The sequence below is a fragment of the Rhipicephalus sanguineus genome, chromosome 11 (assembly GCF_013339695.2).
Source record: "Rhipicephalus sanguineus isolate Rsan-2018 chromosome 11, BIME_Rsan_1.4, whole genome shotgun sequence".
Classification (NCBI taxonomy): Eukaryota; Metazoa; Arthropoda; class Arachnida; order Ixodida; family Ixodidae; genus Rhipicephalus; species Rhipicephalus sanguineus.
Genome location: NC_051186.1, coordinates 7,011,799 through 7,030,011, shown reverse-complemented (window position 1 = coordinate 7,030,011; position 18,213 = coordinate 7,011,799). Strand labels below are relative to the sequence as shown.

The window sequence follows — 18,213 nt, the reverse complement described above, 5'->3', positions numbered from 1 at the left end:
TCTAGGGGATAGCTGCGCTTGAGACGCAGCAGCAGCTGCGTAACAGGGAGGAATCCATAACTACCACTAAACCATTTCCAGTCATTTGTTAGGGTTAACGAGCTTTTTGTTGTATAGCCTGGACATGAATTCGTTGCAACTCTTTTTTAGTCACGCGCAGTCTGCATCCGTTCCAGACAAAGTATGGCATTGCACTTCTCTCCTTCCGCCTTGTCTCGTCGACGTCAAGATAAATCAGACTGGCAGTTACGCCTACATTGTAAGGTCTTACTGCAATTTAGCGCTCAGCAACCGAAACGCGACCGTGGGCCTGCATAGCAGCTGGCGTTTTCCTTTTTTTATTTTGCTATTGGCTGTCTTTCGTGGAGTTTAATGCGGTTTTAATGCACAGCCATAGCTCTTGCTTTCATTGGATACCACAATGAGGCATCTCAGTGTCGCCAAGTGCTAACGAGTATCGAATAAAAAACGACAGCTGCCAAATTGGGCGCATAGTGCATTTAGTGAACAAGCGCTGTGTGTACTAAACCTGGCGGCGTATTTTGTTACTGCCACTACACCATTGTCCCAGAAAGTGGAACGCCATTCTTTATCATTCACAAGCTCCTCGAGTATTCCTACAAATAATAGTGAAATCTTCGATGCGTACATGAGTCAACGTATGCTTCGAATACGCCTTGTTTCTCAGTATGTCGAACTGTATACCCGGCATGAGATTTGAATTGAACGTTCATGCTAAAATACAAAACTGAGTGACATTTCATATCACAATTCGGTTGAATATTCGTATTTCCACACCGCAATGTCATTTTCCTGCAAATACTCTTATTCACTTAGGGACCTTGTAATCTGTGGTAATTTATATATCTGTGAATGATTCTCTCCCCCAGTTTTGGAACACAACGGAGCCAATATGGACCTACACCACCGCGAAAGTAGGAGGACCAAATATTTCTTGTCTCGTCGACGTCAAGATAAATCAGACTGGCAGTTACGCCTACATTGTAAGGTCTTACTACAATTTAGAGAAGTAAGTTTTACACGAGGAGACAGGGCGTTTTCTGTTTCCTTTGTTCTATGCCGCTTCACCAAACAATATTACTGCATTCTTTTTCAGGGAGAAAGAAAAAGAAAATGTCACGCTTAAGGGACTTGTTAGTGTCCGTAATAGATACGATCCAGAAGCAATGATACTTTCCTATGCAAGTAAGTTGTTGCAACGTCAAGTTAGAAATTACGGCGTCAGGACCATCCAGAATCACAGTACCAACCGCGTGACATAATTTTAAATGACTAATGAGGACCCATATTCACTCCACAATTTGCCTGTTTACGCCCAATTCTATGTTGTTGGTGTACCTAGTTTGCGTATCCCAGCACTATACCTGACAAAGTGCTCCTGACTCGTGGCCACATTTGGCAGTTTATATAAGCGTAACAAATAAGGCGATATTTTTGTAGGTTAATGTTGACGGTCGTCGCTGTTCTAGTCATTTACGATTGCTTGAGTTGAAGAGCATCCCAGTGATTCTATTGAGACTCCCTGCTATGCCATATTACCACTTTTATGCGAATGCCTTAATGTATTGAGTGAATAATGAAACTAAAGGATTATAAACATCATCTACTAACTGGCTTCTCACTTATCTGCATAATTACCTGCTAATTCTACACCACAAGTTCTTCGAAATGCCTGAGGGAATTGAACTAGACGGCTATGCTTAAAGGGATTTCGATTGCGCCATAAATGCGAGAAACCATGCACTCTCAATTTGTGCAAGACAAGCACATTAGTGTATAATAAATACTAAAAGTCCCAAAGGACTTAAAGCTCAACATTTTGACAGCTTTGCCTGTCTGGTTGGGTTAATTATTTAAGACTTTCAAAGCGCTCCAACCAAAAAATGGGCGTATTTCCCGACGTTTCGGAATCACCTCGATTCCTTCTTCAGGGGGGTTGACAGCGGAGGTGTCGAAGTGCAACTTTTAACTTCTCTCACGAACCAGCAGGGGAGATTGGAAGGAAGGCGCATCTTCTTTAGTGGTTAGAGTGTCAATGGGGTTGGGGTTGCCGCGGTTGCGTGGGGTTGATGGGGAGGGGCGGCCAGGAACTGTTTAGTTCATTCACCGCTTTGCTTGCATTGGTTTTCTTGCTGTGATTAGTCCGTGAATGTACAGTGACGGCAGGGTTCCCTTGATACGGTTCAAGTTGCCTTCGGTGTTTTGGATGAATCACGACTCCAGTAACAGCCGTTTTTGTTCGTTAGTTTCTGTTGTTACAATTTCAGTTTTTTAGATGGCAATATTGTGGTTGGCATCTTCCCAGTGTTCTGGAACGGGGTTCCGTTGTCTTGAAAACGTCCTGACGTCGTTTTTGTTCTGTTTAATTCTTTTGCTCGTTACACGGATGTTATATAGCGTGACGGGAGAGTGAAATAACGACTGGGCATCACACAATGCGAATTACGTAACTAGTGGGTCGTTTAAAGCTTCCAACCAATAACAAAGGGCTCAGCCATAATACTTCATCGTCATCAGCCGTCACATCAACAAAGTCCGCATAATGCCTTGCAGATCCTACCTCGCTTCTCCGGAGAATAACCAATGATGGCGTAGTGGGTGCTTCCCAATTTCACAAAAATTACGATTTGCGGCGTAGTGGGTGCGCTGCTAGTGTACTTGTATTAGTAGCCACAAGAGAGCTTACAACGGGCTCTATAAATTCCGCTCTTCCAGCTTTCGCTGTAACTGTACCGCGCTTTCCGCGGAGGCATGGCATTTTTTGTGTTGCGGCAAGCTTCTTAAGATGGTTAAAGACTTCATTTGCGCAGTAATTACGCAAGTTAAATGAATTACCTTTTTAATTAGCGAAGTCAGGCGGTTATGTCAAATGGAAAATTTGAAGTTCTTCATGCGAAGAAGCCATCGCAGCTTTCAGACACAAATAAGGCGGCCTCTTGTAAATATTGTGGCGTAATGTAATTCAACCAACTTCAACGGCATGTTGAAGCACCGATGAACGCAACAAACCAAAGCGCCGATGAACGCAACAAGACGACGACCAGAATGTCGTCACTATTCGAGGCAACGATTGCAGAGGTGTAGTTATTCCGCGTTCGTTAATGTATGTGAGCCATACGTGCAATAATTGTACGCGCAGCCCGCACACCCACACAACGAAGTCGGTTGACAGCTGATGTAACGACGGTCAGTGATTCTTGACGTCACAGAAGAATAGGGCAATCACGCTCTTCCGCGTTTTAGTTTCGGTTTCGCCGTTGAATTAGGCTCAATTTCATTGAACTTAATTGAGGTATATATACAATAAGCATAAGCTAACAGACTTCCCATCCGAGCTACTCAAGAGTGCCGAGATTCTAAAAGTACAAATCCGATCAGTACTGGCCCGTTCTAAGCTTCTGCATAAGCAATTTAACATTGATGTCTCCAGATACATTTCCAGAAGTAAAACACGGCCATCGCGACATAAACACACACAAACACTCAAGGAATACCCATTTCGTACCGACTGTACTCAAAAATTCATTTTTTTCCTTCAGCGATAAGAGAGTAGAACGATAAGAGCGAGGCCATCCCAAACAGCTGCTCCTTGGATGTATTCACTTGTTTGATGGAAAATAGCCTTCTAGCGTTACAGATTTCACTCTCCTGGATTAAACTGAAGATAATCTTGGTTTCCACTGACACCTTTTTTTAAAGCGTCCTCTTGGTGTTCGTAGTTCCCTTAGCGTACGTTTTCACTGATAACTTTTACCGAGTTTTACAGCGAAAGCTGTTATGAGATCATTTCAACGGCCGTTTTTGGTGGCGTAGTTGTCCGCCGCCGCCGCCGCCGCCGCCGGTGTCCGTAACCACTATCGCTCGAAATAAGAAAAAAAAACGAAATATAAGAAAAAATTTCCAGGATGGAACGGGGTTCGAACCTGGGTCCTCTGCGTGGGAGCCCAGTGTTGTACCTCAGAGACATGCCGGTGCTTGGAACTGCCTTGCAAAACGACGCTATACAGGCCTCATGTCCAGAAGGAACCACATTAACATATGTAATTTAGTGTGGTAGAATAGTGAAATAACAACCACGCACCACACAACGCGAATTCTGTAACCAGGCGTCACACAATGCGAATTGCGCAACGAGTGGGCTGTTGGATGCTTCCACCCACTACAAGGGGCTCTGCAATAATTCTTCATCGTCATGAAGCACAACACCAACAAAGTGCGCATGATGCCTTGCATGTTTTTAGCGGGTACCACGGCTCTCCGTTGAATGACGAAAAATGGCATAGTGGCTGCTGCCCTACTTCACAGAAATTATGATTTATAGCGTAGTGGGTTCCTCGCAAGTACACTTGCATTGGTTGCCAAGGAAGCCCATGAGCCCATCATCCTTCCTCAGGGTCTCAACAAAGTTCTTCCCCCCTCTCTCTGTCTCTCTTTCTCACGTCAATGTATGTTATATTGCATTGTCGGAGAGTTAACTAGCGACCGGGCGTCACACAATGCGAATTACGTAACTGGTGAGCCGTTCAAAGCTTCCAGCCCATTACAAAGAGCTGAGCCACAATTCTTCATCGTCATCAGTCGTCACGTAAGCATTTCCATTTCACAGAAATTATGATGATTTATAGCGTAGTGGGTTCCTCGTAAGTGCACTTGCATTGGTTGCCAAGGAAGCCCATAAGCCCATCATAATTTCCTCAGGGTCTCAATAAAGTTCTTCCCCCTTCTCTCTGTCTATCTTTCTCACGTCAATGTATCTTATATTGCATGGTGGGAGAGTTAAATAGCGACCGGGCGTCACACAATGCGAATTACGTAACTGGTGAGCCGTTTAAACCTTCCAACCCATTACAAAGAGCTGAGCCACAATTCTTCATCGCCATTGTCGTCACATAAACAAAGTGCACATAATGCCTTACATATGTGTAGCTGGAACCTCGCTTCTGCGCACAATGACGAATAATCGCGTTGTAGGTGCTTCCCAATTTCGCAAATATTGTGATTTATGGCGTAGTGGGGACCTTGCTAGTGTACTTGTATTAGTAGCCCCAAGAGAGTTTACAACGGGCTCTAGAAATGCCGCTCTTCCAGCTTTCGCTGTGACTGTGCTGCGCTTTCCGCGCAGGCCTGGCATTTTTTTTTCGAAGTGGTTTCGAACCGTGGCGTGACTCTGTGATGAAACAGCTTTCTGCCACGTAGAAGGCCTGGGTTCAAATCTCATTCGAGCCGAATAATTTTACTATTTAATGATTTGCACCTATCTCGAATTTGCACTCAACCAATCACGCTGATGTTGACACAGACACCAAAATTTCTGCGAAACGAGCTTATCTAACGATATAGAGGTAAAACTGCTCTAGAAAAGCCGCTCCTTTACAAGGTCAAGCACCGGTTGTGTGGCCTGTCTGCACTGATGTCTTAATAATCTACTGGCGCACTTTAAGGCCTCCGCGCTTGCGCTTGTAACTCAAGTAGCTAGCGGAGGATTTCCACATATACGGACCGCATTACGTATTTCCCCCAGTTTGGCAGCAGTACGTGTGGTTTCCATATCGCTGCCTTGAGTCATTTGCTGTAAAGCTAGGATTCGTATCACCTATTGAAGTCCAATTATTGCTACTGCATGAACTGCTGACAAACAAGTTAGCCAGTGTTTACGGTAATTATTTGTCACGGTGAGCTGGGAGGATCTGGGTAAAGCATGCGAAAATTTCAAACGCGATAGCCGTGGTGCACATTTGTCCTTAAAACAGAGTAAGGAACATTGCAGTGAAACCCGTGCGCTCTAGTTGTAAATGAAGGCTCTACGCGAACACCTTGTCGCAACGACAGCAGTAGCGAAAAGCTGCCTGTTTAAAATAACAGATAGACGTGAGAAACTGGACGCATTTAACACACAATTTATGGTGTCGTCTTGCTGTTGTTTCAGTAAATTTCACCAAGGACCTGCAGCATTAAAATTTCTCGTAGCCCATTCATATATTCCCACGTCCGTCAATTGCGCTACTCACGGTATCAGTTGATATCTTCGAACCACCGGTATGAAATTCTATGCAAGTGTTTTGCGATTCTTGTACTGTGCGAAATGCTGCTTGTGGTCTGTGTTACAATCGCTTATATATGTTCTGTGATAACTTACGAAAATGCTGTTTCTTATTTTCTTGTGCTTTATTTAAATGTTCTAGATAATTACACGACGTATGCCTCTGAGAGATTGCTATATCAAAGTAGAGACAACAGCTGCGGAGTCTTTAGAGTGCAACGAGGCATTGACCGTAAGTATGCCGGTGAAACTGCCACTTCACTGAATACCTTACAAATCTAGCTACGCCTCCTTGGAGAAGTATCATTTGTCATAACAGAAGCTGCCATTCCTTCATGAATAGTAACTGCCATTCGTCGGGACCATCCTTCGCTTGGCGTGAACGGTGTATGCCAGAATGCTAATATAATAAAGTGAAAGCGACCCCCGCGTAAGTGCTATGAGAAGCTCATCGTATTACCCATAACAGATGCTTGAAGTTACTTAATGGATGACTGCCAGTTGGGCGTGTTGGTATAGGTTCATGATGAAACAAGCGCAAAATATACGAAGACTCTATACGAATCACTCTGTGATTGCAAGGGTGGTGTGTGGTGACGAGGATGCATGTTATGCATATATAAGATTGTTCTTTCCAAAATAAATTTTCAGTCTAGTAAGCGCTCCGTCCTGTGTCCTTTCTGAGTCTTCGTATATTTTGCGCTTGTTTCATCATGTACTTAATGGATGCACGGCATTGACATTCGAAACCTGGTAAACAAATTGAAGACCTGGGAGACCACCTATCAGAAACTGAGATGCGACCCCCTAAGAGAGCTCTTTCCGAGTCCGAGAGCTACTGCTTTCAAATGGACGCAAGCAGACAAGCTCAATGGTTGAGAAGGCGACGTGCTGCCAAGAAGAAACAAAATTCATCAGAATCAGTGTAGTCCTTTTTAAGTGCAACGCGACCAACACCTGCAGTATAAAGGGGACTTTACTATGCTTGACCACGAAAAAGAGTAACTGACGGTTCGTGAAGTCTGCTGCCTGCAACATTCCCATTCAGCCGCTATGACACAGGAAACTACTACAAACACGCCTTAATGTGTGTGGCGCCGTTTGTAGCTTAAATTTGATTTGGTATGGATACAGTCTACTTGAGAGATACTTCGCAAAAGACATTTTATGATAGCTATATTCGCACACTCACGCTATAAGTTACAGCATACCATCGTGCTTCACACACCGTCTCATGGTCCCAAAGAGCGTTATGCTGTGCCGCGGCATTTTAATCAGCAGTAGAAATAAAATTCAATAGAATTCAGGGCGGTATTTATTCGTGATTATTTCACGCCTAGCAAGCGGTCATCGCTAATCAGATGCCCAGGTTCGAGATTGCCTAAAATTTTACAAGGAAACTATATATGACTAGGGAATTCCGCCCACGGAAATTGGGGACACACCACCGTCCATTAAAAAATGAAGAAGTTAATAAAGAATACACAAAGGTAAACCGAACCACGCGGTTTAGTATTTTTCTACTGAGTTTTTTTCTGACATTTATTGTTTATATTGCTACGATACTGGGGGGGGGGGGGGGGGGCGTACGCATGGAGGAAGAGGAGAACCACGTTGGCTCGAACTGTGATTTGCTCGATTCCTGGGCTCTCGCGTGCATCATCTCCTGTAAATAAGCGCGTCTCACCGTAACAATATTGGTGGAGGTGCTGCCTACAGCAGAGCGATCCCAGGCGAACGATCGCAGAAGCACTACATCTTAAGCTACGCCGAAGCGCCGACTGGCCAGACCACCACCGCTCTAAATGGATCCGATTGCTGACGGCGACAACATGCAGTCTTCGTCTGGCGCGACGTGATCCCAATACATCGTGCCAAGAACCGTCTCTGGAAAGGTCAGAGAAGATGTCGACGAATGGCCGAAGCACTACAATCGTGTGAGTAGATACAATCACGGGGATTCGGCCTCCCGGTTGACCAACCTCAGATTGTTTGTTGAACTAACAGCGTTGCTGTGGTTCGAAAACCACGAACAAACAATAGCGACACGGGAAGACTTCCAGAAAGAAATAACGAGCTGCACGCGGCGACCAGAAGACGCAGAACTGCACCGGCGTGTAGTAAGGGGCATCAAGCTTCGTGCGGAGGAGGGCGAGTCGCTGCGGAAATTCTGGTGCAAATTGTGTCCGACGCGCGTGTCACTGCGGGCGTTTTGCTGGAAGCCGTTCCCAACGTACGTGCCCCGCATCGAGCGCATACCACCGCGCCAGCTGTCTTGTCGACAGCCCGGCGGTACATCGTAGTGACGCTGTGGTGCGTGATGTCTGTGAGCGCAGAATCGAGCCACGTGTTCGCGGAAACCGCAGTAAAAGCACACAGCGTCCTCACGCGCGTCGCCGAACCTTCCACGAGGCACCGTGTACCCGTGATTGTCCCACGAGGACAATATTGTAGGTGGTTGGATGATGGCGTTCTGGAGACCACTGCGACGATGTAGGTTGTCGGTTGGTTGCTCCGGTGCTCTTGATTGGGGGGCATCACCCACCGTGCCATCAATGGCTGCGCACACTGCGTCGTATGACAGAGAGGCACCACTGGCACATTCCCTTGTCGGGATGACGGCATCACGTCGTCCAACTTCTTCGCGCACGATTTGTCTAATCTTTGCGGCAAGATCGCAGGATGGTGTTGGAGTGACGTGGACACTTGCAACGGTGGTGACGTTGACAAATCTACCAAACTTGCGAATTATGCGCCTATCTTTCAGAGTCTTAAACGTACAGCAGTGCAGAATTACGTCCGCTATAGATTCGAAAGCGTCCTTGCGGATTAGGAAATTATAGACAGCGTTAGCAATCCCTTTGAGGAGATGCCGAACCTTGTCACCTGCTTTCATAGGTGGGTATACAGACTTGCACAATTTCAACATCTCTTCAATGTAAGTTGTACAAGTCTCAAAAATTTTGATGAGCACGCTGCATCAAAGTTTGCTCAGCTCGCTTCGTCGTTGATGGGTCCCCGAAGCAGCTCGCTATTTCCTTCTGGAAGTCTTCCCATGTCGCCATTGTTTCATCGTGGTTTTTCAACCACATCTACGCCGTTCCTTCAATAAATAATCCGTCGTTGGTCAACGATACTGGTGGAACGCATGGAAGATGAAAATGACATTGGCCCGAACTGTGATCTGCTCGATCCCTCGGCTCTCGCATCCATCATCTCCTGTAAATAAACGCATTCCAGCGTAACTGTATTAATACTGTTAGCGCTAAACTCTGGAATTCCAAACCCATTCGCTCATACAGCTACATAATTTCCTAAACAAGGCACCGTCCAATTTATGGCCGGTACGCCGGGATGGGTTACGCCAAGTACATGACGAACAACCAAACCAACCAACCAACCACGGGTTATCTCGCACGTAAATGAGCCATTGGCCACGTGTTCATTACGTAGTTGGCGAGCCACAAAGAGAAAGAACTGAGCGCTGGGCGAGTTGGCACCTCATTACTACGAAAAACTGCGAAAAATAAACAGGAACAGGGAATGCACACGCACAAGCAGACTAGCAACTGGATGTTTATTGAAGGAAACACAAATATAAATAACAAGAAAACCGCGGGAACGAATAGAGGTTGGCGGTTAGATAATCAATTTCTAGTTTGTGTAACGTAACCAAAGGCCTGGCAACGCGCATGCTGTCATATTTGTGAATACAGAATGCCTCAGCCACTTCTCGCCCTCTTCTATCATTATGTCAAGACAGCACCTTTGTTTCATGCAGCAACGGGGGACATTTGCACACTTTGCAATGCAAGGACAGATTTGACGAAGGCTGAGCCTTCAGTGAAGCCCTGTAATCCATTAGGCCTCTGTGATCCTTTAGCTCGAAATGTTGTTCGCAAACCGCTGATGTTTCGGTCAGAGGTTTGTCATCTATCCGGAGGCTATTCTCTCACTTTTACGCAGAATGTTGTCCATAGGAACTGCATACACTGATGCCTTTGGAGCGCCGAGTAGCCGCTTCCGCAACCCGGAGCACAACAGTGATAATCTGTCCTCCACTTCGACATGCCGTGAATTAAATGTTTCTTGCTACGGCATACTTGACAAGGTAGAGACAGCTTCTCCACCACGGTCCGTGCGAGGCAATGCAGCAGAGCGCACCGCTACACATGCAGTACAGTAGCAGACACAGCGATATGCGGGATTCCGGCAGCAAGCCTGAACTAACGCGCTGAGTGACGCACGCCGCGTCTAGGAAAAGTGGCAGATCGGGCTAGTTGGTGCTCCATGATCAGAATTGTAATAGCGGGGAAGCAACACAAAGGACAAGAAGGGATGCAGGCAAGCGCAAGGATGGATGGATGGATGGATGGATGGATGGATGGATGGATGCAATGAGCGTCCCCTTTATAACGGGGCGGTGACAAGAGTGCCACCAGGCTCGACAAAAAAAAAAGTGTTGGCCTAGTGTCTCTACTTCAATTAAATCTATCTTACTACAGGAGAAAAAAATGTAAATTCTCAGCCCAGTTCTCTGCCCTTTACGGCAGAATTTGCTTATTTTTTTCCAATATTTATTTTTGTTCTTTCTCTCTAATTTTCTGCCACCAATACTCTAACCGTCTCTTACTTATTTCAATCGCGGGTGTGTTCAGCTTTCCATTGTCGTCTGTAAAACCAAGGCTTCATGTAGGCTCGTGCCCAAACGTACACCTGGCTGGATATCTTCACATCGCGCACAAGCGCCATGAGAAGCGGCGGTCCGTGGTGTTTCAGACCACGGACCGCCGCTAGGGTTTGTGTATATATATATATATATATATATATATATATATATATATATATATATATATATATATATATAAACAGAGAGAGAGAGAGAGAGTTCTGAGTGTCACTAGTTTATTCTAGTTCACTACACCGGCGTGCTCCGCCATCGAGCGGCGACCGTTCTGGTGCTACGACTTAGCACCAGTACAGTCGTAAACACCCTTCGTCTGAACAAGAGAGCGCATGACGCACTGTGCTATGAGCGACGCCTACCTTTATCAACACGAAGCTCAGCACAGGCAAAGTTAACTTGCTGCGTGGTTGTCTTATTAGAGAGTTTGAGAATTGGGGCCCCAAGGAGCTTGGGGACCCAAGAAGCATGCGAGCCGCCAGGGCGCATGCGCAGAACCCAAGCCACTCTTGGGCTCTTGCGCTCGCGTTGACTCGAGACGCAAAAATTGAAAACTAGCGTGGGGCCCCAAGGCGTCTTGGGCCTCCAGCGAGAAGACACAGACGCAGCGCGGGCCACGGCGAAGTATGGCGCGCGTCTCGCATGATTTTAAATTTCGACACGCGTCAGGGGCGTAGCCAAGGGGGGGTTCAAACCCCCCGAAACTTTTCAGTTTTGCTTGCGTATATATACACGCACACATACAAACGCACGCACGAACATACATAAAGTATGGTTGAACCCCCCCCCCCCCTCGAAAAAAATTTCTGGCTACGCCCCTGTCACGCGTGGCACTCCGTGCGCTTGACCCAACGCAACCTGCGTTGGCCCAATTCTCAAACTCTGCTGATCATCCGAACGCAAGAGCAGGCTGCCCAACGCAGCTTGGGGGCCCAGCGTCATGGGTCCCCAATTCTCAAACTCTCTAATCTCAAACAATGCTGATCATTAGAACGCAAGAGCGGGCTACGCAACACAGCTTGGGGGCCCAGCCTCTTGGTTCCCCAATTCTCGAACTTTCTAATAGAGAGTTTAAGAATTGAGGATGCAAGACGCTGGGTTTCCAAGCTGCGTTGGGCAAACTGCGCTTGCGTTCGGATGATCAGCCGAATTTGAGAATTGGGCCAACGCAGGCTGCGCGTTGGGTCAAGCGCACGGAGCGCCACACGTGACAAAAAATAATATCATGCGAAACGCGGGCCATACTGCGCGGTGGCGCGAACTGCGTCTGTGTCTTCTAGCTGGTGACCCAAGACGCCTTGGGGACCCACGCTAGTTTTCGATTTTTGCGTCTTGGGTCAACGCGAGCGCAAGAGCCCAAGAGTGGTTTGGGTTCTGCGCTTGCGCCCTCGCGGCTCGCAAGCTTCTTGTGTCTCCAAGCTCCTTGTGGCCCCAATTCTCAAGCTCTCTAATATCTCGCCGCAAGCGAGACATTTTGAAGACTGCGCATGTATCGAGCCTCACGTTGGGGTGGGTCGGGTTGGGTTGGGATGGGGTGGGCTAAAATACGGGAATTTATGTCGCACGCGCGGAACCCCTATTGCCTAAAGAGTGACAGTGAAAAGGCCAACGAAAGCAAACGCATATCGCCCCTCGCTCACAGCTCTAGCGAAGTGAGAAAGATTTCCGAGGCAACCATTCTTTTATTGGCCAGAAAGAGGGAAAGGAGCTGTGTTCGTCGTCTTTCTGTTAGTCCTTGTCTCGGTTCCTTGCGCGAGTATTGCGCAAAAATACAAGCTGCCGTTCTCAGCACAGAACTTCACTTCTTTCCCAATGGGGAGGCCGAATGTAGTGCGCACTCCCTAGGTGCAAGCGCCGATCAATACAAGTAATGACGACTCATCGAGAATAAATTTGTGCGTTGTTGTTATAGCTGTGTGCGTGTGCGTGTGTGTGTGTCTTTTCGCCGCCACCACTCAATACGATAAAACGTGTCTGTACCGTCTATCAAAATTCTGTGTCATTTTTGTGTCGTTTGCTACAGAGATTCGCTGGTCATCGACCTTCACACAGTGTAACGGCTCGTGAAGTTTTCGTATGGGAGCATAGCTACACGCGCTTTTTTTGCATTTTTGTGCGACCGGGCTGTCACAAGTGTAGCCAGTGCTCGGCGCAGGCTGTGTCGGAATGTCTGAAACCTTCACGATTGTTTTAGTCAGTTCTGATAAAATAGCGCGCACGACGAGAGTATTCGAGTTTAGTCTAAGATTAACAAGGGCGCCTGCACTAACACTGCACTTTTCAATTCTGCTTGTATAAATGACGACGTGTTTAACCAGCCGTCAGATTACCGACGGTCGTGCTCACTGCTGTCATTGTTCTGCGAGTGCTACTGACGCTATTGGTGTTCATTTCGCGGAAAACAAGTTGACTGGTTAAGTAAGTCAATTTTTAGAAATTTCATTCTTCGTATTCTTCGCTGACGCAGCCCGGTGGTAATATAAATGACACCAGGCATGGACACAACTGTGCTCGTGATACAAATGCAAGTGTATGCGCGCTTCTTGCAAGTAGGTCTTTAGGTTCCCAGAAACCCGCTTCCATGCGTACCAACTGTTGCGGTAGGCATGCTGAGAAGTCCAATTCTCGTAAAGGTTTACGGCATAACCAGTAGTAATATGTGGGACCATGCGCAGAGCTGCCCACATTCACAGGTTGCACGCCAAAATATACGGTTATATTACGGCTAACGTTTTGTAGAATGACAACAGTAGACAGCTCATGTCGGGCCATTGTAAGCTTGCGAGACTCCTGCGCGGTTCATGGAGCCCACAAAGCGAGAATTCTAGGCGGGCAAACAAGCGAAGGAGGCCGTTCCGCCATTTCAAATCGTTTGCCCAAGTTTCGATTTTGCCCTTCGTCGCCATGAAGGAAAATGAGGCTAGGACATAGCATTATGTCACGCAGCAACCTTGTCGAGCCTACGCTCCGTGAAGGCAGCGGTGTCGGCCCGACACGTTGCCTCAGAAAGGCAGCGCATTGGCACATTATATTTGAGCCTCTCAGCCGCCGTAGGTTTGCCTGCACGGAACACTTTCTCTGCTGTGTTTAGCGCGTGTTGTGCCGATATTGGTTTTCTGGCTTTATTTGCGCTCAGCAACGCTCCCTTCGAGTTTTAATGCGAAAGCCTTATATATCTATGATTTTGAGGAGGCTTTGTAAGGCTCAGAAAATATCACGTGAACGCGTCGAGTGGAGTGTTTTGCGTCGTCTATGCAGCATTCGCGTTACTTAAAAAATGCCCGCACCTCCCCGAAGGGAATCGTGAGGAAATGCGAATGCATTTCTTGCGCCGAGAGTATACGGCGTAGTAATTTTAATGGCGTAAAGCTGGACACATCGACGCGCTCAAGTGTCTCTCTTTTGGGCGCCTCTTTCAACGAACACTTCCTACGTGCGCTCGTAATCACCTCAGGGATGTTGCCACCGCCTTCAATGCAGCACAAACGCGTTTATAACGCGCTGTTTTCAGGCTGTGCCAAGGCTGCACAAACGCTACAAACGCGTTTCAAACGCACTGCATTGAGGCGGTGGCGCAGGGAGGGGAGAGAGCGAACGGCGAGAGAAGGAGCGGCGAAGCACTGCACCTACCCTCTCCTACACACTCTCCACACACGCGGGAGCACAGTCGAGCTCCCGCGATGGTGGCGCCCTCACACGACAGAGCGCGCTCCTTCTCTCCACTCACCCTCCGCTACTCCGCCCGCACCACCTGCTCCGGTTGCTAGGGGTGAGGATAAGCGCGCGCGCCCGCAGCTGTTGCTATGGGAGAGGGAGTGAGAGCGGAGAGGCGTGCGGACACCGACGCCTGACATAGCCTGACTAAGAAATGCATTCGCATTTAAAATAAACAAGACGATGTTCGCCTGACTCCTCCTACTGACGACGATGGAGTAAACCGGAAAAGGCGCACGATAGAAATGCTCAGTCAGCACTTAGTGAACTGCGTGATACGACGAAGAGGTATGGAACGCCAGAGGAGGAACTGACAAGCACGAAATGAGACGCGGCTTTGCATGCAAGTCTTTAATACATATCAAGGCGCATATACGCTTTCGCTTTTAGGTCTTCTGAGGCAAGTGCATAAGGGACCCCTGCAATTTTTCTTCCTCCATGATCGCCGCATATCCGGGCCTGTAAGCAAAGAAGGCTATAGGTTCGCGCAGTTCACTGTAGATTGCGTGAGAGCCCTGTCGAATATAAAGTGTCCCCATATTGAACCACAATCATGCTTGAGATGTTTTGATGAAATTTACACACTGACGAAAAACAAAGCCGCATTTTTTTGTAACGCATATAATAAAGAAATCATTACAGTGTTCTATGACGAATGATGTGCATCCTTTGTACAACGACACGCTACTCTGGCCAGTTACGCTCCCCACAATAAGCCAGTTCACATATTTGGTAGCACATGTTGGTACCCAAGTCCCTGTCATTCGCATGTACTCGTCCCCCAGCTATTCAAGCACACACGCTCCTGTGTTAAAAGCCGCCTTAATAATTGTCTGTAAAGGTGCCTTTTTCTGGATATCGCAATTGGTTCGTCTGTGTGACTAAGCCAAATTGGTGTTTATGAGATATTTGTGTATCGACGCGCCCACTTCTTATCGACCCTGAGAAATGGGCCCTATGCAAAGAACGTGTAATGTCATTACGTTTCTAAAGTGGGAAACGGAAAGAACTATCGCAGACACATCACGCTAGTCTCGCATTCGCGTTGTGCTACTAAGATGTACGTCGAATAACTCATGACCAACACGTTCATCTTTCTGCACCATCAATATAGTAAAGTAGTATTTCAGAAAATGCTATGAGAGGCAGCCACAGGCGTGCGCACAGGGGGACAGGGGGGGGGGGCGGCCGCCCCCCCCTCTAATCACCTAAGAGGGGGGCGCAAAATCTGCCCCGTACATTGACCCTTCTAGTCACCTAAAAAGGGGGGCGCAAAATCTGCCCCATACATTGACAGTAGGGTGGGGGGCACTGCGAAGAACCTTTGCCCCCCCCCCTAATGCGGAACCCTGCGCACGCCTATGGAGGCAGCACTATAACGTGATGTGTGGCACTTGCGCTGAAAGTTGTATAGTGGAAGATACCTTTGCTTAGAACTGTTCTTACTTATTTTCAGCTTTCAGGCTCGACCTACGAGTGAAAAATTCTTCTGTATCGAAGGAACTTGACCGAGGATGCTCAGCGTATTTCTGGGCAGCATACGAACATCACCGACACCGTCACCTCCTTAGCAATGTCACACTGTACGAGCCTTCTTGTCAGAGAATACTTCAGTCGCCAGCCATTGGATGTTAGCCAAAAAAAGCGTTACCTGTTTACATTGTACTATCCCACTATATGGAGATGGTATGTCGTGGCAACTCCACCTGTAGTGACCATGTTGCTGTTACATCATTCTTGCCATTCTTCCGTACACGAAGCACCGACCTTTATGCTGCATTGGAGCAGTCAGTAAAAACCACTTTGCTCAATGAATTCCTCTTGCTGTAGTTATTGTTTCATGTTGCCGCAACTAATATGTGTGGTCAATCTTGATGTACCATGTGGCAATGATTTTAGAGGTGAGTGAAACAAAGTAGTTGGGCGTAATACGTTAAGATTATGCTCAGTTGATTTCATAAACAAGTATGATTTTCCTTTGTGATGAATAATATGATGATGATGCAATTTGGGCAACGTGACGGGCGGTATTAAACATTTCCGCCGACGTGATGCCAATTAGAGAGACGCCGTTTCCGAGCTCCTACACCGCACTGGAACGCAAGAACAACCATCGGCAACATATGGGTTCTTAAAGGTATTTGGATGCCAGCTCCTCGGTTAAAATCCACGTAAAAACGCACTGCTTTACACGCGGGCAAGGGAACATCAAGACGAAGACGGGCGCTGACTGCCAACCTAAGCTGGCAGTCGGCGCCTGTGTGCGCATCCTCGTGTGATGTTTTCGAGTACGTGCGTAAATTGAAGCTGTATTTTTGATGGATCTAGATTATATCGGTGTCTCGCAGCCATAAAACAGCGTAGTCGCATTTCACTTTGGCAACGAGAAATCCAGGAGGCTTAGAAGCCGTTATTTGCGTAAACGCAACGCTGCCTTAACGAGGCTTCACTGCACCATTTTATCGTCATTTGAAAGATTGTCTCTTATTAATTATAACACAAATGTGCCGATCTATTCTGATTGCCACAAGTGATGCACTCAAAAGTTTGGCTCAACATTACCCACTCAGTTACGCTACGAAAGGTGTGTAGCTTTAATAATAATAATATCTGGGCTTTAACGTCCCAAAACCAAGATATGATTACGAGAGACGCCGTAGTGAAGGGCTCCGGAAATTTCGACCACCTGGGGTTCTTTAACGTGCACATAAATCTAAGTACACGGGCCTCAAACATTTTCGCCTTCATCGAAAATGCAGCCGCCGCGGCCGGGATTCCATCCCGCGACCTTCGGGTCAGCAGTCGAGCGCCATAAACACTAGACCACCGTGGCGGGGCAAGGTGTGTAGCTTTTTATCATCTTTACGCTAGAAGGACTTTTATATGCGAATCCTTCGCTACCTGAATCTGTATGCGAAATAGATAAACTGTAGTGTAGCTTTAGGTGCACGGCCTAATATTCGCGTTTGTCGCCGCGGTGGTAGTTGTTAGGTGCTCGGCTGCTCATCCGAAAGATGTGGGTTCTATCACGTGCGCTGCTTTCGCATTTTGGTGGAGACGAAATGCTACAGGCCCGTGTACTTACATTTATGTGAACGTTAAAAGAGCATACATGGCAAAATTCCTGGAGTCATTCACTACGGCTTGCTTCAAAATCATATCGCGGTCTTCGCATGTGAAAGCCCAGCAGTTATTAATAGTATTGCAACGTCCATGAAAGGGGTTTACTGACACGCAACGAAGCGACGAGCTCAAGCGCACTCCGCCGAGGTTTTTGGTATTCCTGGGAACGTCCTTCTCCTCCTCATGGCTATCGTCCCTTATCCATCACACCTAGGCGCACAAGCTGAAACTACGCACGACTCTCACATTTCTCTCTAGGCAAACGAAGCCTTCTGGGAGAGTCGTACAGTCTCTGAAGGAGTGAAGGGCTTTAAACTCGCTTCGTAGAACGTCGAAAAATGCGGTGCAGTCTTTTCAGAACGTCTCTCATCGCAGTTCACGCGCGCAGCGCGATAAGTCAGTCCGCAAATGTGATCTATAACAACATAGGGTTGAACATTGTGCGCCGGGAGTTTTTGGCATAGACAACGTTTCCGAATTGATGGCTACAAACGCACTGATTCTCCAGATTTATAGGTGACCTGTCTGCGTCGGCTGTGGAAACGTGCCCTGTGCGTTTTCTGAAGTAAGATACCGCAAATAAGCAAGACGTCAGGCTTCTTTACATGGCACATAGTCTCGGATATGCAGG

General features: G+C 47.2%; 1 long non-coding RNA gene across 1 annotated transcript; it reads left to right on the top strand.

The window, feature by feature from the left end:
- The first annotated feature begins 714 nt into the window (after positions 1-714).
- On the top strand, positions 715-16,285 carry LOC125756324 (uncharacterized). Its single transcript, XR_007414370.1, has 4 exons — positions 715-1,030; positions 1,118-1,206; positions 6,204-6,293; positions 15,916-16,285. It is a non-coding gene; the product is annotated as an uncharacterized LOC125756324 (long non-coding RNA).
- The last annotated feature ends 1,928 nt before the right edge of the window (positions 16,286-18,213 follow it).